Raw genomic sequence first — 22,993 nt, forward strand, 5'->3', positions numbered from 1 at the left:
TTGTATGAATGATGATGGATGGTAGATGTGAGAATGGATGGTAGATGGGTACGAATGTGGGGGTGTGTCTGAATGGTAATTTTTGTTGAACATTGTGTTGTGTTGGGGCTACCAACCCTTAACTGTTTTGGAGTTTAAACTGGAAGTGCCCTTCTGGTACGAGGCCTGACCAGAGGCTTTTAATCTGGTACCACGGGTAACCAGGAGCCCACGGAACTTGTTCCGTCCTGGTTAGTTGGTGCGGCCCTTCGGGGAGTATCGTGGTGGTTGTGGTTTTACACCCAAATGTGGGTAGAGCATCGCTCGACGTGGAGTTGCGTCATACAACCGGGTTCCGTGACCCAGATTACGGAAGAGGCTTAGGTAGTCCTCGTGCCAAACCAAGGTAGAAGTCACAACCAAACAGTCGTGTCTTTAATTGGTACCTGCGGAATTGATGTTCCAAGGGGGCGGTGAATGACGCTTGAATTAATCCTATACTAGGAACCGTGATATTAAGCCATCGCGGCAGGTGCTCACGTTAAGCTGACTTTCATGTCCCTATCTACTCAGTTCGTTTCAGACAGTCGTTGGGAACAGACGTGTTTATTTCATCGCTCGCTTCGCAAACAATTTAAAGATAACGGTGCTTTCAAGCAACGGTATCTTGTTTACATTTTGTGCGCTTATCAGCAATAAAGTTTTATTGCTTTGTTTACGTCGTTGCTGCGTGAGCAACAGGCGTTCGTGTGTGTGTGTGTGAAACCGCCAGCTTCTACGTGTGTGTGTGTGTGTGCGTGCTATTTATATATTAAATAGATAAGCGCACACCTGCGGACGATGCCGCCACGCAAAAAGAAGCCCGCTGAGAAGGGGGCCAGTTGTCGTCCTCGAGGGTGCTGTGGTGGCCATGCAGTCCCTTTTAGAAATCGGACGCTGCTACATAAAATGGTTTTCGTTTAGAGTGAGAAGTTTTGACCTGGTACCGGGATGCTACCGCTGCCTTGGCTTCGACCATAAGGTGGCGGAGTGCAGAGCCAAAGAGGACGTTTGCCGTCGCTGCGGCCAGATGGGTCACCGCGTGGCTCAGTGCAGCAATGCACTGAATTGCCGCAATTGCTTCTTTAAGGGGAAGCCGTCGGGACATCTGATGATGTCTCTAGCCTGTCCCATATACGGGGCGATTGTTGCGCGGGCGAATGCTAGACATTAAAATTTCTAGCAGATTTCTTCAGCTGAATTGTCAAAGGTCGTATGCAGCTATGTGTGATGTGGGGGCTATGATGTGTGAAAGGGGCAGCGTCGTTGCCCTGCTGCAGGAACCCTACGCGACCGGAGGTTGCGTGAGGGGATTGCCCGCATGTATGCGAGTATTCCCTGACAGCAGGGCTAACTCCGCTGTCATTGTGAATGATGTCAGTATTGAATGCACTTTGGTGAGTTCAACTGACTGGGGGGTGTGTGTGAGCCTAAGCGGCAGTTTTGGCAGGATTTTTGTAGTGAGCATGAATTGTAAGTTCGGGGATCCCCTCGAACCATACATTGCTTACTTGGATGAGGTGCTACTACTGGTTAGTAGCGTACCAGTTATCCTTGGTCTTGATGCGAATGCATCATCCCCCATGTGGTTCAGCAAGGTATCCAGACATTCGTCTGGGTATTCGAACCACACACGGGGTGAGATGCTAGCCGAGTGGGCCGTGTCCCAGGATGTTCGGGTCGTTAACGAACCCAGTGAGTGGTATACGTTTGCGGGTCCGGTGGGTCAGAGTGACATTGATGTTACTCTAGTGAATGCGGTGGCAATGAGTATGTATGCTTTTCATTGGTGTGTACTAGGTGGGCTTGGTGTGAGTGACCACAATCCGATTGAGATTGTTGTCACACACACTATTACGAGGAATGAAAGTGTTGGGGGTAATCGCTGGCGCACTTGTAGTGTGAATTGGTCCTTTCATGGGCTCATTGTGCAGGAGGCGGCAACGCAAGTTCCGCTTAATGCATTTAATGGTTTGAATGTGGATGAGCAGGTCGTATGTGTGAATGGGTGGATAACTGGTGCGAATGATCGCATGTTTGAGAGGTACCATAAGGTCAACCTTAAGCATGTGAAGTGGTGGACGAATCAGTTAAGCACCAAGCGGCGGATGGTCCGGTCTCTGCGGAAGCGATTCCAAAGGGCCAGAGCTACCAATGCGGATGGTGCAGCCCAACTCAGGATTGAATATAGTCGGTGTATGAATGAGTACAAGCAAATGCTTGTAAAGGTGAAAGAAGATTAATGGCGCTCTTTCCTGGAGCGCAATAAGGATGACCCCTGGGGTCGTGCTTATAAAATAGTTCGAGGTAGAGGCAGGGAAACGGATGTAAGTAGCCTCCGTGTTGGTAACGTTGGAATGTCTTGTTGAATGAATTCTTCCCCAGAGCGGATCATCAGGACTCACCACCTAGTGTGGTTAGGCCTGTTGATCCGCTTCTGGATTGTGAGTTGGAGGTGGCTTTCTCGAGGTTAAAGTCGAGGAAGTCACCTGGTATGGATGGATTCACTGGAGAAATGTGTAAAAGTGTCTGGAAGTCAATTCCAGAGTATATGAATGCGATGCATGCGAAGTGTCTGAATGAGGGTTATTTCCCCAGTGAATGGAAGTGTGCGAGAGTGATAGTGCTCCTGAAGTCGCCTGACAGGATCAGGAGCAATCCTAGATCTTTTCGGGGCATCAGTCTTCTTCCGGTTCTTGGAAAAGTTCTGGAAAGGATTATGGTAGAAAGGCTTCAGGAGAGAATGAATGACCAAATGTCTGACAGGCAATTCGGTTTTAGGCAGGGCAGATGTGTTGAGGATGCGTGGAGGTATGTTAGTGACTCTGTTGAGGCTAGCAGCTCCACGTATGTCTTGGGCATCTTTGTTGATTTTAAAGGTGCTTTTGACTACCTGAGTTGGGCGAGTGTTTTGAGAAGGTTGGATGAATGCGGGTGCCGAGAATTAGCTCTCTGGAAGAGCTATTTCTCTGGCAGACGTGCGTGTGCTGTAGGGCGGTGTGAATGTGTGAGCGTAAATGTTGTTCGTGGCTGCCCGCAGGGATCTATCTGTGGCCCATTCATTTGGAACCTCATGATGGACCCCTTGCTGGTGCAGCTTGAGCAGATGTGTAAATGTTGTGCGTATGCGGACGATCTGCTTATCTTGATTGAGGGTCGGTCGCGTCTTGAGATCGAGACGAATGCGGGTATGTGCTTGCGCACTGTGTATGAGTGGGGTGAAAGTGTTGGGGTCAGTCTTGCAATGGACAAGACAGTGTCAATGCTGCTCAAGGGCAGCTTGGCAGCTAGTCGGCCACCCATTGTCAGACTGAATGGAGTGAATGTGAGGTATGCGTCTGAGGTGAAATACCTCGGCATAACCTTCGGCGAGAGGATGTGTTTCACTCCTCATATCGCTGGTCTCAAGGCCCGGCTACTTGGTTTGGTGGGGCAAGTGCGTCGTATTTTGAGGTCTGACTGGGGCCTAAGCAGACGTGCTGTCCGCACCATCTATGAGGGTCTGTTTGTTGCATGTGCAGCATATGGATCGTCTGTATGGTGCAAGGCGGTCACGACTGTGGTCGGCAGAAAGAAAGTGCTGGCTTGCCAGAGAGTGCTTCTGTTAGGTTGTTTGCCTGTGTGCCGCACTGTCTCTACGGAGGCAATGCAGGTACTGTTAGGAGTAGCCCCTCTTGACTTGGAGATCAGGCGTCGAGCCTTGATGTACAGGATCAAGAGGCGGCTGCCATTGCTGCAGAATGATTGGCTAGCGGGTAGGGATGTGGAGAGTTTAGGGCTTAGTGAATGCAAGAGATTGGTGAAAGAGTGTGTTTTGTCTGACTGGCAAGTCAGATGGGACACTAGCGTGAATGGGCGTGTCACTCATCGGTTTATACGAGAGGTTACATTTGCCGGCAGCCGACCAGACTTTGGGTTCGGCCTGAGTCTTGGATTCCTGTTGACTGGTCACGGTTCCCTCAATGCATTCCTGCATTCGAGGAACCTTTATGACAGTCCAGAATGCCGTTGTGGCTCGGCTGCTGAGACATGGGAGCATGTTCTCTGTGAGTGCACAAGGTATGCAGATCTTCGAGATCTGAGGGGGATGGGTATAAGTGAGGTTAGTGGCGGGTTTGACGTAAGTCAATCACTCTCCACTAGTGATAGGGTTAGAAGAATGAGTGAGTTTGCTAGAGCTGCATTTTCCAAGCGACGTTTGCAATTGCAGGAAGGAATTGTATGAATGATGATGGATGGTAGATGTGAGAATGTGAGGGTACGAATGTGGGGGTGTGTGTCTGAATGGTAATTTTTGTTAAACATTGTGTTGTGTTGGGGCTACCAACCCTTAACTGTTTTGGAGTTTAAATTGGAAGTGCCCTTCTGGTACGAGGCCTGACCAGAGGCTTTTAATCTGGTACCACGGGTAACCAGGAGCCCACGGAACTTGTTCCGTCCTGGTTAGTTGGTGCGGCCCTTCGGGGAGTATCGTGGTGGTTGTGGTTTAACACCCAAGTGCGGGTAGAGCATCGCTCGACGTGGAGTTGCGTCATACAACCGGGTTCCGTGACCCAGATTACGGAAGAGGCTTAGGTAGTCCTCGTGCCAAACCAAGGTAGAAGTCACAACCAAACAGTCGTGTCTTTAATTGGTACCTGCGGAATTAATGTTCCAAGGGGGCGGTGATTGACGCTTGAATTAATCCTATACTAGGAACCGTGAGATTAAGCCATCGCGGCAGGTGCTCACGTTAAGCCCACTGACTTTCATGTCCCTATCTACTCAGTTCGTTTCAGACAGTCGTTGGGAACAGACGTGTTTATTTCATCGCTCGCTTCGCAAACAATTTTAAGATAACGGTGCTTTCAAGCAACGGTATCTTGTTTACATTTTGTGCGCTTATCAGCAATAAAGTTTTATTGCTTTGTTTACGTCGTTGCTGCGTGAGCAACAGGCGTTCGTGTGTGTGTGTGAAACCGCCAGCTTCTACGTGTGTGTGTGTGTGTGCGTGCTATTTGTATATTAAATAGATAAGCCCACACCTGCGGGCAATGCCGCCACGCAAAAAGAAGCCCGCTGAGAAGGGGACTTTTGAAAACTGTAGGATGACGTCGGAAGATGAGGTGACCTTGTCGGAGTCGTCATCGAACAGCGAGGTAAGGCGGAGGAGCAAGCAGCGCCTGAGGAAGGCAACTTCGGAAAGCGCTGTCAGCTCAGTTGGTGCGCGTGAGGGGAGCGCTGTTCCCGCGGGAGCCTCAGATGGCTCGCCCGGAGCAGCGGGTGCAAGTGTGGAGGAGCGGGTTTTTTGCCGTTCCTCATGCCGTGAGCGTTTTGAATGTGTCTGAACCTGCCGTGGAGGGGCCGTCGACAAGTGCGGCGGCTTTGAGGAAGCGGAAAGGAACAGCTTTCGAGCAGATGAAGGGGATAACGGGAGCTTTATTGCAGCTTGCACTCAAGGAGAGAGCCACGGGGTCGCTCATTTGCAAGTTAGTTGATTATACAGGGCAGTATGAGCAGCTCCTGTTCGCGCTTGTGGCGCAGAATGAGCGGCTGCAGGGGCGCTTGGAGGCCGTTTGCGGGGGTGCAGGCGTTTCGCATGAGTTGCATGTTCCAGCCGGCCAAGCGCGGGCTCCGTCGGTGAACGCCGCCAGAGGGGGTCCCAGGTCGGCAGTGCCGTCTACCCCGGAGATGCCTCGGCCAGTTGAGACATGGTCCTTGGTTGTGCGCAGCAAGGCTGCTGGCAAAACCGCTAAGGACGTGGTTGAGCAGGTGGTGAAGGAGGTAGGTCCCTCTCTTGGTGTGCGGATACATGAGGTGAAACCTCTAAGGGATGGAGGTGCGTTAATTCGGACTCCATCGGTCGCCGAGCGTGAGAAAATTGTGGAGAACACAAAGTTCAACGAGGTGGGATTGGAAGTGTGTGTGAATGATAAATTAGGGCCGAAAGTTGTGGTTCAGGGCGTTCACTCGCAGATCACCCCTGACGAGTTCATGGGTGACCTTTACGAGATGAACTTAAAGGACAAAATGTCACTTGAAGCCTTTAAGAAAGGTGTCCGGATGACAAGTAAGCCATGGGCGGCGGGAGGTAATGTAGCAGTTAATATCGTCCTCGAGGGTGCTGTGGTGGCCATGCAGTCCCTTTTAGAAATCGGACGCTGCTTCATAAAATGGTTTTCGTTTAGAGTGAGAAGTTTTAACCTGGTACCGGGATGCTACCGCTGCCTTGGCTTCGACCATAAGGTGGCGGAGTGCAGAGCCAAAGAGGACGTTTGCCGTCGCTGCGGCCAGATGGGTCACCGCGTGGCTCAGTGCAGCAATGCACTGAATTTCCGCAATTGCTCCTTTAAGAGGAACCTGTCGGGACATCTGATGATGTCTCTAGCCTGTCCCATATATGGGTTGATTGTTGCGCGGGCGAATGCTAGATATTCAAATGTCTAGCAGATTTCTTCAGCTGAATTGTCAAAGGTCGTATGCAGCTATGTGTGATGTGGGGGCTATGATGTGTGAAAGGGGCAGCGTCGTTGCCCTGCTGCAGGAACCCTACGCCACCGGTGGTTGCGTAAGGGGATTGCCCGCATGTATGCGAGTATTCCCTGACAGCAGGGCTAACTCCGCTGTCATTGTGAATGATGTCAGTATTGAATGTACTTTGGTGAGTTCAACTGACTGGGGATTTTTGTAGTGAGCATGTATTGTAAGTTCGGGGATCCCCTCGAACCATACATTGCTTACTTGGATGAGGTGCTACTACTGGTTAGTAGCGTACCAGTCATCCTTGGTCTTGATGCGAATGCATCATCCCCCATGTGGTTCCGCAAGGTATCCAGACATTCGTCTGGGTATTCGAACCACACACGGGGTGAGATGCTAGCCGAGTGGGCCGTGTCCCAGGATGTTCGGGTCGTTAACGAACCCAGTGAGTGGTATACGTTTGCGGGTCCGGTGGGTCAGAGTGACATTGATGTTACTCTAGTGAATGCGGTGGCAATGAGTATGGTGTGAGTGACCACAATCCGATTGAGATTGTTGTCACACACACTATTACGAGGAACGAAAGTGTTGGGGGTAATCGCTGGCGCACTTGTAGTGTGAATTGGTCCCTTCATGGGCTCATTGTGCAGGAGGCGGCAACGCAAGTTCCGCTTAATGCATTTAATGATTTGAATGTGGATGAGCAGGTCGTATGTGTAAATGGGTGGATAACTGGTGCGAATGATCGCATGTTTGAGAGGCACCGTAAGGTCAACCTTAAGCATGTGAAGTGGTGGACAAATCAGTTAAGCACCAAGCGGCGGATGGTCCGGTCTCTGCGGAAGCGATTCCAAGGGGCCAGAGCTACCAATGCGGATGGTGCAGCCCAACTCAGGATTGAATATAGTCGGTGTATAAATGAGTACAAGCAAATGTTTGTAAAGGTGAAAGAAGATGAATGGCGCTCTTTCCTGGAGCGCAATAAGGATGACCCCTGGGGTCGTGCTTATAAAATAGTTCGAGGTAGAGGCAGGGAAACGGATGTAAGTAGCCTACGTGTTGGTAACGTTCAGTTAACGGCATGGAGGGATTGCATGAATGTCTTGTTGAATGAATTCTTCCCCAGAGCGGATCATCAGGACTCACCACCTAGTGTGGTTAGGCCTGTTGATCCGCTTCTGGATAGCGAGTTGGAGGTGGCTTTCTCGAGGTTAAAGTCGAGGAAGTCCCCTGGTATGGATGGATTCACTGGAGAAATGTGTAAAAGTGTATGGAAGTCAATTCCAGAGTATATGAATGCGATGTATGCGAAGTGTCTGAATGAGGGTTATTTCCCCAGTGAATGGAAGTGTGCGAGAGTGATAGTGCTCCTGAAGTCGCCTGACAGGATCAGGAGCAATCCTAGATCTTTTCGGGGCATCAGTCTTCTTCCGGTTCTTGGAAAAGTTCTGGAAAGAATTATGGTAGAAAGGCTTCAGGAGAGAATGAGTGACCAAATGTCTGACAGGCAATTTGGTTTTAGGCAGGGCAGATTTGTTGAGGATGCGTGGAGGTATGTTAGTGCCTCTGTTGAGGCTAGCAGCTCCACGTATGTATTGGGCATCTTTGTTGATTTTAAAGGTGCTTTCGACTACCTGAGTTGGGCGAGTGTTTTGAGAAGGTTGGATGAATGTGGGTGCCGAGAATTAGCTCTCTGGAAGAGCTATTTCTCTGGCAGACGTGCGTGTGCTGTAGGGCGGTGTGAATGTGTGAGCGTAAATGTGGTTCGTGGCTGTCCGCAGGGATCTATCTGTGCCCCATTCATTTGGAACCTCATGATGGACCCCTTGCTGGTGCAGCTTGAGCAGATGTGTAAATGTTGTGCGTATGCGGACGATCTGCTTATCTTGATTGAGGGTCGGTCGCGTCTAGAGATCGAGACGAATGCGGGTATGTGCTTGCGCACTGTGTATGAGTGGGGTGAAAGTGTTGGGGTCAGTCTTGAGATGGACAAGACAGTGTCAATGCTGCTCAAGGGCAGATTGGCAGCTAGTCGGCCACCCATTGTCAGACTGAATGGAGTGAATGTGAGGTATGCGTCTGAGGTGAAATACCTCGGCATAACCTTCGGCGAGAGGATGTGTTTCACTCCTCATATCGCTGGTCTCAAGGCCCGGCTACTTGGTTTGGTGGGGCAAGTGCGTCATATTTTGAGGTCTGACTGGGGCCTAAGCAGACGTGCTGTCCGCACCATCTATGAGGGTCTGCTTGTTGCATGTGAAGCATATGGATCGTCTGTATGGTGCAAGGCGGTCACGACTGTGGTCGGCAGAAAGAAAGTGCTGGCTTGCCAGAGAGTGCTTCTGTCAGGCTGTCTGCCTGTGTGCCGCACTGTCTCTACGGAGGCAATGCAGGTACTGTTAGGAGTAGCCCCTCTTGACTTGGAGATCAGGCGTCGAGCCATGATGTACAGGATCAAGAGGCGGCTGCCATTGCTGCAGAATGATTGGCTAGCGGGTAGGGATGTGGAGAGTTTAGGGCTTAGTGAATGCAAGAGATTGGTGAAAGAGTGTGTTTTGTCTGACTGGCAAGTCAGATGGGACACTAGCGTGAATGGGCGTGTCACTCATCGGTTTATACGGGAGGTTACATTTGCCGGCAGCCGACCAGACTTTGGGTTCGGCCTGAGTCTTGGATTCCTGTTGACTGGTCACGGTTCCCTCAATGCATTCCTGGATTCGAGGAACCTTTATGACAGTCCAGAATGCCGTTGTGGCTCGGCTGCTGACACATGGGAGCATGTTCTCTGTGAGTGCACAAGGTATGCAGATCTTCGAGATCTGAGGGGGATGGGTATAAGTGAGGTTAGTGGCGGGTTTGACGTAAGTCAATCACTCTCCACTAGTGATAGGGTTAGAAGAATGAGTGAGTTTGCTAGAGCTGCATTTTCCAAGCGACGTTTGCAATTGCAGGAAGGAATTGTATGAATGATGATGGATGGTAGATGTGGGAATGTGGGGGTACGAACGTGGGGGTGTGTCTGAATGGTAATTTTTGTTGAACATTGTGTTGTGTTGGGGCTACCAACCCTTAACTGTTTTGGAGTTTAAACTGGAAGTGCCCTTCTGGTACGAGGCCTGACCAGAGGCTTTTAATCTGGTACCACGGGTAACCAGGAGCCCACGGAACTTGTTCCGTCCTGGTTAGTTGGTGCGGCCCTTCGGGGAGTATCGTGGTGGTTGTGGTTTAACACCCAAATGCGGATAGAGCATCGCTCGACGTGGAGTTGCGTCATACAACCGGGTTCCGTGACCCAGATTACGGAAGAGGCTTAGGTAGTCCTCGTGCCAAACCAAGGTAGAAGTCACAACCAAACAGTCGTGTCTTTAATTGGTACCTGCGGAATTGATGTTCCAAGGGGGCGGTGATTGACGCTTGAATTAATCCTATACTAGGAACCGTGAGATTAAGCCATCGCGGCAGGTGCTCACGTTAAGCCCACTGACTTTCATGTCCCTATCTACTCAGTTCGTTTCAGACAGTCGTTGGGAACAGACGTGTTTATTTCATCGCTCGCTTCGCAAACAATTTAAAGGTAACGGTGCTTTCAAGCAACGGTATCTTGTTTACATTTTTTGCGCTTATCAGCAATAAAGTTTTATTGCTTTGTTTACGTCGTTGCTGCGTGAGCAACAGGCGTTCGTGTGTGTGTGTGAAACCGCCAGCTTCTACGTGTGTGTGTGTGTGTGTGTGCGTGCTATTTATATATTAAATAGATAAGCGCACACCTGCGGGCGATGCCGCCACGCAAAAAGAAGCCCGCTGAGAAGGGGACTTTTGAAAATTGTAGGATGACGTCTGAAGATGAGGTGACCTTGTCGGAGTCATCATCGAACAGCGAGGTAAGGCGGAGGAGCAAGCAGCGCCTGAGGAAGGCAACTTCGGAAAGCGCTGTCAGCTCAGTTGGTGCGCGTGAGGGGAGCGCTGTTCCTGCGGCAGCCGCAGATGGCTCGCCCGGAGCAGCGGGTGCAAGTGTGGAGGAACGGGTTTTTGCCGTTCCTCATGCCGTGAGCGTTTTGAATGTGTCTGAACCTGCCGTGGAGGGGCCGTCGACAAGTGCGGCGGCTTTGAGGAAGCGAAAAGGAACAGCTGTCGAGCAGATGAAGGGGATAACGGGAGCTTTATTGCAGCTTGCACTCAAGGAGAGAGCTACGGGGTCGTTCATTTGCAAGTTAGTTGATTATACAGGGCAGTATGAGCAGCTCCTGTTCGCGCTTGTGGCGCAGAATGAGCGGCTGCAGGGGCGCTTGGAGGCCGTTTGCGGGGGTGCAGGCGTTTCGCATGAGTTGCATGTTCCAGCCGGCCAAGCGCGGGCTTCGTCGGTGAACGTCGCCAGAGGGGGTCCCAGGTCGGCAGTGCCGTCTACCCCGGAGATGCCTCGGCCAGTTGAGACCTGGTCCTTGGTTGTGCGCAGCAAGGCTGCTGGCAAAACCGCTAAGGACGTGGTTGAGCAGGTGGTGAAGGGGGTAGGTCCCTCTCTTGGTGTGCGGATACATGAGGTGAAACCTCTAAGGGATGGAGGTGCGTTAATTCGGACTCCATCGGTCGCCGAGCGTGAGAAAATTGTGGAGAACACAAAGTTCAACGAGGTGGGATTGGAAGTGTGTGTGAATGATAAATTAGGGCCGAAAGTTGTGGTTCTGACGAGTTCATGGGTGACCTTTACGAGATGAACTTAAAGGACAAAATGTCACTTGAAGCCTTTAAGAAAGGTGTCCGGATGACAAGTAAGCCATGGGCGGCGGGAGGTAATGTAGCAGTTGTGGTGGCCATGCAGTCCCTTTTAGAAATCGGACGCTGCTACATAAAATGGTTTTCGTTTAGAGTGAGAAGTTTTGACCTGGTACCGGGATGCTACCGCTGCCTTGGCTTCGACCATAAGGTGGCGGAGTGCAGAGCCAAAGAGGACGTTTGCCGTCGCTGCGGCCAGATGGGTCACCGCGTGGCTCAGTGCAGCAATGCACTGAATTGCCGCAATTGCTCCTTTAAGGGGAAGCCGTCGGGACATCTGATGATGTCTCTAGCCTGTCCCATATACGGGGCGATTGTTGCGCGAGCGAATGCTAGACATTAAAATGTCTAGCAGATTTCTTCAGCTGAATTGTCAAAGGTCGTATGCAGCTATGTGTGATGTAGGGGCTATGATGTGTGAAAGGGGCAGCGTCGTTGCACTGCTGCAGGAACCCTACGCGACCGTAGGTTGCGTAAGAGGATTGCCCGCATGTATGCGAGTATTCCCTGACAGCAGGGCTAACTTTCGCTGTCATTGTGAATGATGTCAGTATTGAATGCACTTTGGTGAGTTCAACTGACTGGGGGGTGTGTGTGAGCCTAAGCGGCAGTTTTGGCAGGATTTTTGTAGTGAGCATGTATTGTAAGTTCGGGGATCCCCTCGAACCATACATTGCTTACTTGGATGAGGTGCTACTACTGGTTAGTAGCGTACCAGTCATCCTTGGTCTTGATGCGAATGCATCATCCCCCATGTGGTTCAGCAAGGTATCCAGACATTCGTCTGGGTATTCGAACCACACACGGGGTGAGATGCTAGCCGAGTGGGCCGTGTCCCAGGATGTTCGGGTCGTTAACGAACCCAGTGAGTGGTATACGTTTGCGGGTCCGGTGGGTCAGAGTGACATTGATGTTACTCTAGTGAATGCGGTGGCAATGAGTATGTATGCTTTTCATGGGTGTGTACTAGGTGGGCTTGGTGTGAGTGACCACAATCCGATTGAGATTGTTGTCACACACACTATTACGAGGAACGAAAGTGTTGGGGGTAATCGCTGGCGCACTTGTAGTGTGAATTGGTCCCTTCATGGGCTCATTGTGCAGGAGGCGGCAACGCAAGTTCCGCTTAATGCATTTAATGATTTGAATGTGGATGAGCAGGTCGTAAGTGTGAATGGGTGGATAACTGGTGCGAATGATCGCATGTTTGAGAGGTACCGTAAGGTCAACCTTAAGCATGTGAAGTGGTGGACGAATCAGTTAAGCACCAAGCGGCGGATGGTCCGGTCTCTGCGGAAGCAATTCCAAAGGGTCAGAGCTACCAATGCGGATGGTGCAGCCCAACTCAGGATTGAATATAGTCGGTGTATGAATGAGTACAAGCAAATGCTTGTAAAGGTGAAAGAAGATGAATGGCGCTCTTTCCTGGAGCGCAATAAGGATGACCCCTGGGGTCGTGTTTATAAAATAGTTCGAGGTAGAGGCAGGGAAACGGATGTAAGTAGCCTCCGTGTTGGCAACGTTCAGTTAACGGCATGGGGGGATTGCATGAATGTCTTGTTGAATGAATTCTTCCCCAGAACGGATCATCAGGACTCCCCACCTAGTGTGGTTAGGCCTGTTGATCCGCTTCTGGATAGTGAGTTGGAGGTGGCTTTCTCGAGGTTAAAGTCGAGGAAGTCCCCTGGTATGGATGGATTCACTGGACAAATGTGTAAAAGTGTCTGGAAGTCAATTCCAGAGTATATGAAAGCGATATATACGAAGTGTCTGAATGAGGGTTATTTCCCCAGTGAATGAAAGTGTGCGAGAGTGATAGTGCTCCTGAAGTCGCCTGACAGGATCAGGAGCAATCCTAGATCTTTTCGGTCTTCTTCCGGTTCTTGGAAAAGTTCTGGAAAGGATTATGGTAGAAAGGCTTCAGGAGAGAATGAGTGACCAAATGTCTGACAGGCAATTTGGTTTTAGGCAGGGCAGATGTGTTGAGGATGCGTGGAGGTATGTTAGTGACTCTGTTGAGGTTAGCAGCTCCACGTATGTCTTGGGCATCTTTGTTGATTTTAAAGGTGCTTTCGACTACCTGAGTTGGGCGAGTGTTTTGAGAAGGTTGGATGAATGCGGGTGCCGAGAATTAGCTCTCTGGAAGAGCTATTTTTCTGGCAGACGTGCGTGTGCTGTAGGGCGGTGTGAATGTGTGAGCGTAAATGTGGTTCGTGGCTGCCCGCAGGGATCTATCTGTGGCCCATTCATTTGGAAACTCATGATGGACCCCTTGTTGGTGCAGCTTGAGCACATGTGTAAATGTTGTGCGTATGCGGACGATCTGCTCATCTTGATTGAGGGTCGGTCGCGTCTTGAGATCGAGACGAATGCGGGTATGTGCTTGCGCACTGTGTATGAGTGGGGTGAAAGTGTTGGAGTCAGTCTTGCAATGGACAAGACAGTGTCAATGCTGCTCAAGGGCAGATTGGCAGCTAGTCGGCCACCCATTGTCAGACTGAATGGAGTGAATGTGAGGTATGCGTCTGAGGTGAAATACCTCGGCATAACCTTCGGCGAGAGGATGTGTTTCACTCCTCATATCGCTGGTCTCAAGGCCCGGCTACTTGGTTTGGTGGGGCAAGTGCGTCGTATTTTGAGGTCTGACTGGGGCCTAAGCAGATGTGCTGTCCGCACCATCTATGAGGGTCTGTTTGTTGCATGTGCAGCATATGCATTATAGATGATGTGTTAAAAAACCTATATAGGGAGTGATGTCGCGCAGGGCATGTCATATGAAAAATTTTAAATACGGTAAATTCATATGACTGTGGAGTGTTGCCTTGCCGGCATAAGTCAATTATGTTTATATAAAAAGAATAATGAAGTTATAAAAGTGTATTATTAAATAAGCACATGAAGACATTAAGGTGAATGGTAGCATTTGGAAAAAATATCGCCATTATAGATGATGTGTCAAAAAACCTATATAGGGAGTGGTGTCGCGCAAGGCATGTCATATGAAAAATTTTAAATACGGTAAATTCATATGACTGTGGAGTGTTGCCATGCCGGCATAAGTCAATTATGTTTATATAAAAAGAATAATGAAGTTATATAAGTGTATTATTAAATTAGTACATGAAGACATTAAGGTGAATGGTAGCATTTGGAAAAAATATCGCCATTATAGATGATGTGTCAAAAAACCTATTCATTTTTTTTTGTTTCTCATTTTGTTTATTGATTTAATACTATCCATCGTGGACAACCATTAAATTGTATAATTATAAACTTAGCTTATGTGTATTTCATGTATTGAGCTTAGTATAGTTGTTATTCTTAGAGAGAGTTAAATGGCTATGTTATTCCATGACAGAAGGTCAAATGGCTATATTGTTCCATGGGAGATCCAGTGGGTGGGCTCTGCAGAGTCTTCTCCTTTGTTGGCTGTTGTCTAGCAGACAAATGGCTAGTGTGTTTGGATGGTTGTGTTATCGCTTGATATATCGTCTGCTGCTTTTGGCAATCTCGTCTTTTACCCAGGGGAACTTGAGAACATCGTGGATGGTGGCGTTATCATGATATATGTGTGCGTTTGTAGCGATGCGTAATGCTTTGTTTTCGAAAGTTTGAATGATCCGGATATTGGACCTGCAGGCTGTACCCCAGAGCTGGATTCCATAGGTCCAGATTGGTCTGATGATCGCCTTGTAGGTCAGAATCTTGGAGGAGGTGGAAAGCCTTGATCTCCAGCCCATAAGCCAGTAGTAGGCTTTTAGTCGCTGCTCACACTGGTTTCGCTTTTTTATTAGGTGTGCTCTCCAGGTGAGTTTCCTGTCTAGCGTTATTCCCAGATATTTAGGATTGGGTTCTTCTGGTATTGTGACTCCGTCTAGTTGAACTGGTGGACAGTTACCCGAGCGGAGTGCAAAGGTAGTCGCAGTTGACTTGTCACCATTGACTGTAATGTTCCATCGCTTTTGCCAGTCGTTGACGAGGTTCAATTGCATCTGCATCAGTGAGCTAGCTTCGCCAGGTGATTCCGAGATGGTGAGAAATGCCGTGGCATCGGCGTACGTGGCAACGCGCACGTTTGGGTTCCCAGTGACGGGCAAGTCAGCTGTGTACACGTTATAGAGCAGCGGACCCAGAACACTTCCTTGCGGGACGCCAGCATGAATGTGTTTGGTGTTGGACACTGTTTCCCCACATTTAACTCGGAATGTTCGGTTCTCCAGATATGAAGCCAGAAACAAGAAGTAGGCGTGTGGGAGGTTACCCTTGAGCTTTTGCAGGAGTCCAGGATGCCAAACTCTGTCAAAGGCTTGTTTGACATCGAGGAATACGGCGTAGCAATATTTTTTCTCCTCAAATGCGTCGAGGATAGTTTGAACAACTCTGTGGCATTGTTCCGGGGTTCCGTGACAGCGCCTGAAGCCAAATTGGTGATCCGGGATCAGACCGGCCTCGTCCAATACTGGCAAAACTCTACTCAAAAATACTCTTTCTAGTATCTTTGAGAGCGCTGGCAGTAAACTAATCGGGCGATAGGAGGCCAGATTATCTTCAGGTTTACCAGGCTTAGGTATCATTACTACTTGTGCACTTTTCCATTGCGCTGGGAAGTAGCCGATTTCCATGCATTTGTTATATATTTTGGAGATGAACGAGATGCTTCTTTGCGGTAGTAGCTTTAATGCCATTGCATTGATACCATCATCGCCTGGGGCTTTTTTGTTGTTTAGCGCAGTTATGTATTCCGCTATCTCCTCTTCATGTACCGGTGGAATCGTTTCCGTTCCTTCGGGCGGTACACTTAGCTGGTGTGCAGTTTCGGATGCTTCGTCTGACGTGCACCTGCTGAAAGGGGTGAACACAGTTTCTAAGTGCTCGGCGAAGGCATTGGCTCTGTCAGTTTCTGTTCTACACCAACTGCCATCAGTTTTTCTTACTGGGTTGATTCTTTTCTGTGGCCTTTTAATGTGCTTGGTTACTTGCCACAGATTGTGTTGTGGGTCGTTAGGGGCAAGCTGCGTAAGAAAACTATCTAGGGCATCTTTTCTCAGAATCTTGAGTGTCTCTTTCAGTTCCTTGGTGATTCTATTTAGGACTGTCTTGTCCCTCGGGTTCCTGGACAGGAACCAGACCCGCCTCAGTCGCCTTTTTTCACCAAGCAGGTCGGCCACTTGTTGTGACCAGAGGTGAACGTCTCTATTTTCAACTCTGGGCCGGCTTGAGAGTCTTGGCGCCGCATGTGACGCCGCATTGTGGATATGAGTTGTTAGCTCTGTGACTGCCGCTTCGATGTCCTCCGGGCTATTTGGTGGGGGGCTGGGATTGGTGCAGTTGTCCAACCAGGTTTGATATTTGCCAATATCAGTGGCGTTATATATAAGCTTCTTGCGGGCAGACTTCCTCATGGCTGCAGCAAATATAGAGATGGCTATGGCGCTGTGATCAGACAGGAGGTCCTCTACTTCTCTGACTTGGATTCTGCCAGTATCCAAACCACGAGTTATCGCGATGTCCAGGACGTCTGGCACCTTATATGGGTCTGTAGGCCAGTATGTAGGTGCGCCTGTACTGTGGCAGTCGAGGTTTCTTAACCGGGTTTGCCTGAACAGCGCGTAGCCTTTAGGGTTATTTGTTCTGGAGCCCCACCAGGTGTGCTTGGCGTTGAAGTCTCCGCCTATTAGAAACCTTGTGCCTAGGCTGTCCATTAGCGTCCGGAATTCTTCGTCCCTAGCATTGTGCTTGGGGGGGCAGTAGGCAGCGGCTATTGTGACGTCTCCCAGCGTGGTACTCACTCTTATTTTTGCGCATTGGATCCACTCCTCCAGAGTTGGGGGCAGGATCTCATAACTTATGTTGCTACGAATTAGAATAGCAGCTCCGCCGCGGGCTCTCCCGTTGGGGTGATTGGCTGAGATCAGGTCGTAGCCTCGTAGGCAGAAGTAAGATCTTTCAGAGAAATGGGTTTCAGATATGAGGAGAATTTCGTTATTGTTGGTCTTGCAGTAAAGCTCAACCTCAGGCCTGTTTTTGCACAGGCCGTTAGCATTCCAGATCGTGATCTCTAAACCTTCTTGCATAATGTGGAGCAAACAGTTTCCAGCATCTGTGTCATTTGACCTAGTATTTTATCCATCATTTTTTCAAACATGACCTCTAGCCTTGTCACTATCGCATTAAGTTGATTGTCCGGCTGTGAATCCGGGCAGGGAGCTTGATTTGCCTCGTAGGTGCTCTTTGCAGCCTTAGCAAAACTAATGTTTGCATTCACTTTGCTGGAGTTTAGTGGTAGTCCATCTCTTGGAGCTGTCTGTCTGTTTGCCGTTAAGAGGCTCTTTGCCTTCTTATAAGCTGGGCATCCTTTGTATGAGGCCACATGGGGACCCTGGCAGTGCAGGCAGAAGGCCGGGTCACTGCTCTTCTTTAAGCATTCCGACGTGGAGTGTCCGCCTCCACATTTCACACATCTATGTTCCAGGTGACAGTATCTTTGAGTGTGTCCGTATCCTTGGCAGCGATAGCATTGGGGGACATCGTTAAACTTCAGTGGAGGCTCGACTGTAACCACAGAGCAGCAAAGCCTTTTGATTTTGTATGCGTCTTTGTTATTTTTTGCTCGGCTCGAGATTTACGAAGAATATGTTTAGGGGTTTTTTTGTGCTTTTTTGTGTGAGGTTATAAAGGTCTCTTACTTCGTGCCCGTAGTTGCTTAAACCTTCCTTGATCTCGACCAGCTCAGTAGAGTGGTGCAGGCCTTTGACCACTATCCGGTAGGCTCTTTCGTCTCTGGGCTGAAAGGTCTGATACCGTTTGTTGTTTTCATTGAGAAATGCCTTAAGTGCAGTGAAGCTAGCTTTATCTGGCGTCATTACTCTAATGTTGTTGTTTTTAGTGGCTTTATATTTAAATTCTACTGCTTTGCCAAGGGCGCCAGTTATGGCATTGGTAAGCGCTTTGATATTGGTCACGTCTGGAATAAAAATTGGTGGTGGCCTGATCGTCTTAGGTTCTTTAGCAGGCTCCTTATTTGGTTGGCCCTTAGCTAGTCCTATGACTTCAGTGGAGTCATCGCTGGCCGCAGATTCTTCGTCGTCTTCATCTGTAGAGAGTGAAGCAAATCTGTTACTTGTTAGATTTTCTCTAGCAGCTTTGCTGGTGCTTGGTCCGTCAGGTAGGTGTACGCGGGAAGGCTGTTTGCGCTGTTTGCGAACGGGCTTCCTCCTTATTTCTCCAGGTTCACTAGTGCAACTCGAATTCTCAGAGTCAGGGTTGCTAGCTCTGATGTTGGTCTTCTTCCTCTTGGTGCTGCTAGTTTTAATGAGCTGTGTAGCACGTGGCTCGGCTTGCCAGTCCATCTTGTCCATCTGGTTGGTGAGGGGTACGGGGGAGCGGGAGCAAGCAAGCTGCCCGTCTGGCGAGCGTAAGCAGCGAGTGCTAGTCTGTGTTGTTGTTTGTTTTTGTATTCTAATTGTCGTGTGTGTGTTGAAATAACGCGCACAAGCATGTAAGCGTGTGCGTGTGTAAGTATTAGTGCGCCGTTATTTGCGCACGGCACGCAAGCTGAAAGAGCGCAGTAACGGCTGCAGCGCCCAATCAGAGCGCAGCTGGCCTGAAAATTTCGCCGCAACTAACTGTTGTTTATGTTGCTTGTGTATTTGGAATGCTTCGCAGCGGTCCGCAGGCACGTCTTTACTCAACGAGTGTTCGATCGCGACTAAACCTATTCATGGTGAGCAGTGTGTGCTCATCACATTATACGCTGAAAGCGTATAATTTTAAAAGTTTGTCATATACTCGTTATTTGAGTTAGATATCGTTATTTGTTATGTTGTATAACATTTGGCTTACGATATTAAGAAAAAAAGATAATTGTGAAACTTTCAAGCCAAGATGTGTTGTTTGTAATAATTTTATTGTTACTACATCGTGTAAACAAATGGGTTTCCTTTTATCGTAAAATTTAACAATTGCATCCAGTGGAAATTCGATTCATACAGATGTATGGACGATTAGTACGCTGGAAAAAAAGTTTCTAAAATTTTTGTAATTATTTTAAATATTTGTCATAAATGAAACTTTAACATTTTACATACTATTTAATATAGTATGTGACTTGTTTTACTTAATATATTTTTATCGCATGATTATGTTTGCAAGTTAAATTATCAAGTTTGTCATCAAAATTAAAGTGTTTATTCCATTATGGTATTCAGCAATGTATGATAAAATATATATTAAGTAAGTGTACATATAAAGATATTTTTGAACGAATTGTATGTATTTTCATATAGATATAATATGTGGTGAATCTTAAAAAATGTGAAACGTAAATCAACGAACATGAAATGCTATGTAACAATGGCCATATTCGTTTATATTTAACATTAATATCTATAGTATATTTTTTATTCAAAAATATATTAAGTTCCAATGTAAATACATTTTGTAAATATGTATGTTTTTTTTGTACATACAAATTATAAAAACATTATTCTGGTTGATCCTGCCAGTAGTTATATGCTTGTCTCAAAGATTAAGCCATGCATGTCTAAGTACACACGAATTAACAGTGAAACCGCAGAAGGCTCATTATATCAGTTATGGTTCCTTAGATCGTTAACAGTTACTTGGATAACTGTGGTAATTCTAGAGCTAATACATGCAATTAAAACACGGACCTTTTGGAACGTGTGCTTTTATTAGGCTAAAACCAAGCGATCGCAAGATCGTTTTATTGGTTGAACTCTAGATAACATGCAGATCGTATGGTCTTGTACCGACGACAGATCTTTCAAATGTCTGCCCTATCAACTTTTGATGGTACTATCTAGGACTACCATGGTTGCAACGGGTAACGGGGAATCAGGGTTCGATTCCGGAGAGGGAGCCTGAGAAACGGCTACCACATCTAAGGAAGGCAGCAGGCGCGTAAATTACCCACTCCCAGCTCGGGGAGGTAGTGACGAAAAATAACAATACAGGACTCATATCCGAGGCCCTGTAATTGGAATGAGTACACTTTAAATCCTTTAACAAGGACCTATTGGAGGGCAAGTCTGGTGCCAGCAGCCGCGGTAATTCCAGCTCCAATAGCGTATATTAAAGTTGTTGCGGTTAAAACGTTCGTAGTTGAACTTGTGCTTCATACGGGTAGTACAACTTACAATTGTAGTTAGTACTATACCTTTATGTATGTAAGCGTATTACCGGTGGAGTTCTTATATTTAATTAAATACTTGTATTTTTATATATATTCCTCCTATTTAAAACCCTGCATTAGTGCTCTTCATCGAGTGTTATTGTGGGCCGGTACAATTACTTTGAACAAATTAGAGTGCTTAAAGCAGGCTTCAAATGTCTGAATATTCTGTGCATGGGATAATGAAATAAGACTTCTGTTCTGCTTTCATTGGTTTTCAGATCAAGAGGTAATGATTAATAGAAGCATTAGTATTACGACGCGAGAGGTGAAACTCTTGGACCGTCGTAAGACTAACTTAAGCGAAAGCATTTGCCAAAGATGTTTTCATTAATCAAGAACGAAAGTTAGAGGTTCGAAGGCGATCAGATACCGCCCTAGTTTTGACCATAAACGATGCCAGCTAGCAATTGGGTGTAGCTACTTTTATGGCTCTCTCAGTCGCTTCCCGGGAAACCAAAGCTTTTGGGCTCCGGGGGAAGTATGGTTGCAAAGCTGAAACTTAAAGGAATTGACGGAAGGGCACCACCAGGAGTGGAGCCTGCGGCTTAATTTGACTCAACACGGGAAAACTTACCAGGTCCGAACATAAGTGTGTGACAGATTGATAGCTCTTTCTCGAATCTATGGGTGGTGGTGCATGGCCGTTCTTAGTTCGTTGAGTGATTTGTCTGCTTAATTCCGATAACGAACGAAACTCAAATATATTAAATAGATATCTTCAGGATTATGGTGTTGAAGCTTATATAGCCTTCATTCGTAGTGGCAGTAAAATGTTTATTGTGTTTGAATGTGTTTATATAAGTGGAGCCGTACCTGTTGGTTTGTCCCATTATAAGGACACTAGCTTCTTAAATGGACAAATTGCGTCTAGCAATAATGAGATTGAGCAATAACAGGTCTGTGATGCCCTTAGATGTCCTGGGCTGCACGCGCGCTACAATGAAAGTATCAACGTGTATTTCCTAGACCGAGAGGTCCGGGTAAACCGCTGAACCACTTTCATGCTTGGGATTGTGAACTGAAACTGTTCACATGAACTTGGAATTCCCAGTAAGTGTGAGTCATTAACTCGCATTGATTACGTCCCTGCCCTTTGTACACACCGCCCGTCGCTACTACCGATTGAATTATTTAGTGAGGTCTCCGGACGTGATCACTGTGACGCCTTGTGTGTTGCGGTTGTTTCGCAAAAGTTGACCGAACTTGATTATTTAGAGGAAGTAAAAGTCGTAACAAGGTTTCCGTAGGTGAACCTGCGGAAGGATCATTATTGTATAATGTTCATTTCCGTTAATAAAAACAATTTTATATATAGAAATATATAAAATTTTTCTGAATATAAATGAATAATCATTTAAAAACATATACACATACTTATTCCCAATTAATATATATTTATATAATATCAGTCATTTTCAATTTGGGATTTGTCTGTGTTTATGCGTTTTAATGATGAAAAACTTGCGTGTATATGTACCATAATATACATGCGTTGCACAGATGTATTGTTCATTATTATATGCGCATACATTATATAAACGCAACAACCTAAATTTTATGTGTTGTACCTGTTTTCAGGTTAATGCTTTGCATATTTCTATAAAAATATTTAATTCTTCTATCTATATAAAAATTTTATTCATACCATATTTTTAAAGTATATGTAAAACTAAGACATTTCGCAACACAATTTAGGTATAAACAATTTTATTGAAGGAATTGATATATGCCAGTAAAATGGTGTATTTTTAATTTCTTTCAATAAAAACATTTGTGACGTAATGAAATAAACCAATATAAATTATCACTCTAAGCGGTGGATCACTCGGCTCATGGGTCGATGAAGAACGCAGCAAACTGTGCGTCATCGTGTGAACTGCAGGACACATGAACATCGACATTTTGAACGCATATCGCAGTCCATGCTGTTTTGTACTTTAATTAATTTTATAGTGCTGCTTGGACTACATATGGTTGAGGGTTGTAAGACTTTGCTAACTAAGTTGTTTAAAATTTTTCGAAGTTTTAAGCATATGGTATATTATTGGATAGATTATGTGTGTCCCTGATATGCATAAATTATTCATAATATTAATATATATATGGATGTACTACTCATTGTATATTTTGTATGAGAAAACTGAAGAATTATATTTTCTTTTTTCAAATCAAATAATACTGAGGAATGTCTAGCATAAAAGAAAAATATATTTTTCCTTAATCTAGAATTGCCTCTTATTAATGATGTGTGATAAAAGAATTGTTGTAAAACTTATGGAACTTCAGAACAAAAGTATTATCCATTATATTGAACAATAAATAATGTTCAATTAACATTGTTTTATACAACCTCAACTCATATGGGACTACCCCCTGAATTTAAGCATATTAATTAGGGGAGGAAAAGAAACTAACAAGGATTTTCTTAGTAGCGGCGAGCGAAAAGAAATCAGTTCAGCACTAAGTCACTTTGTCTATATGGCAAATGTGAGATGCAGTGTACGGAACATCAACATTCTAGTATGAGAAGTTAACGATTTAAGTCCTTCT

General features: G+C 46.8%; 2 non-coding genes across 2 annotated transcripts; both read left to right on the forward strand.

Moving 5' to 3' along the window:
- The first annotated feature begins 19,731 nt into the window (after positions 1 to 19,731).
- Positions 19,732 to 21,713, forward strand: LOC116649934 (small subunit ribosomal RNA). The gene has a single exon (XR_004302882.1). It is a non-coding gene; the product is annotated as a small subunit ribosomal RNA (ribosomal RNA).
- Positions 21,714 to 22,248: 535 nt separating this feature from the next.
- LOC116649929 (5.8S ribosomal RNA) lies at positions 22,249 to 22,427 on the forward strand. The gene has a single exon (XR_004302880.1). It is a non-coding gene; the product is annotated as a 5.8S ribosomal RNA (ribosomal RNA).
- Positions 22,428 to 22,993: the final 566 nt, after the last annotated feature.

This window comes from Drosophila virilis, unplaced genomic scaffold (assembly GCF_030788295.1).
Source record: "Drosophila virilis strain 15010-1051.87 unplaced genomic scaffold, Dvir_AGI_RSII-ME tig00001479, whole genome shotgun sequence".
In the NCBI taxonomy this organism is placed as follows: domain Eukaryota; kingdom Metazoa; phylum Arthropoda; class Insecta; order Diptera; family Drosophilidae; genus Drosophila; species Drosophila virilis.